This window comes from Sinocyclocheilus rhinocerous, unplaced genomic scaffold, assembly GCF_001515625.1.
Source record: "Sinocyclocheilus rhinocerous isolate Xijiao unplaced genomic scaffold, SAMN03320098_v1.1 scaffold1829, whole genome shotgun sequence".
Lineage (NCBI taxonomy): Eukaryota > Metazoa > Chordata > Actinopteri > Cypriniformes > Cyprinidae > Sinocyclocheilus > Sinocyclocheilus rhinocerous.
Genome location: NW_015650027.1, coordinates 810,234 through 811,038, shown reverse-complemented (window position 1 = coordinate 811,038; position 805 = coordinate 810,234). Strand labels below are relative to the sequence as shown.

At 40.9% G+C, this 805-nt stretch overlaps 1 protein-coding gene across 3 annotated transcripts in view; it reads left to right on the top strand.

Moving 5' to 3' along the window:
* Nucleotides 1–805, top strand: part of eif3s10 (eukaryotic translation initiation factor 3, subunit 10 (theta)) — a 20,439-nt gene that overhangs the window by 9,210 nt on the left and 10,424 nt on the right. The gene's annotated exons all lie outside the window — the stretch shown is intronic.

Sequence of the window (805 nt, the reverse complement as noted above, 5' to 3'; positions counted from 1 at the left end):
CGCTGTCACTTTAATTCAGCGCGTGCAGCACAGCAGAAATAGATTCCGTGCGGAAAAGATCGCAGCATGACTGTTGCAGACGCACCGCTCCTGGAGCGCACTGCCGGACCGCAATCGCGTGCAGTGTGAACGCTCTGATCCGTTAACATGGGCGCGGAAAAAATACGCACCACAGATGGCGTTTGTGAACCTGGGGTTACGTTTGTATGCCCGCCCGGTCTGTTCTGTTCTCGTGCTCCATTTAGACGTGCTGCATTCTGATTGGTTCGGATAGCATACTGTGGGAGGTCGGGGGCGCGGAAAATCATGCTATAAAGCGATTTAGAAATCGCGCAAGCTCAAATCGCGATTTTATGACGATTTCGATTAATCACACAGCCCTAGCGCCAACAATAGTTGCCGGTGGGCGAATATGTTGTACGCACCCTTCAGTGTCAAATTTGAATACACTGCAAAAAATACTTTTCTTACTTAGATTTTTTTGTCTTGTTTCCAGCCAAGAAATCTAAAAATTCTTAAATCAGGGATTTTCTATAGACAAGTAAAAAATTGTCTTGTTTTCAGAAAAAACAAGTCAAAATGAAGTTATTTCTTAGAAAAAGCAAAATAATTTGCCAATGGGGTAAGCAAAATAATCTTATTTCAAACAGAAAACAAGATTATTTTGCTTACCCCATTGGCAGATTATTTTGCTTGTTTCAAGCAAAAACTCACTTAAAAGGGGTCATATGATGCTGTTAAAAAGAACATTATTTTGTGTATTTGGTGTAATGAAATGTGTTTATGCGGTTTAAGGTTAAAAAAA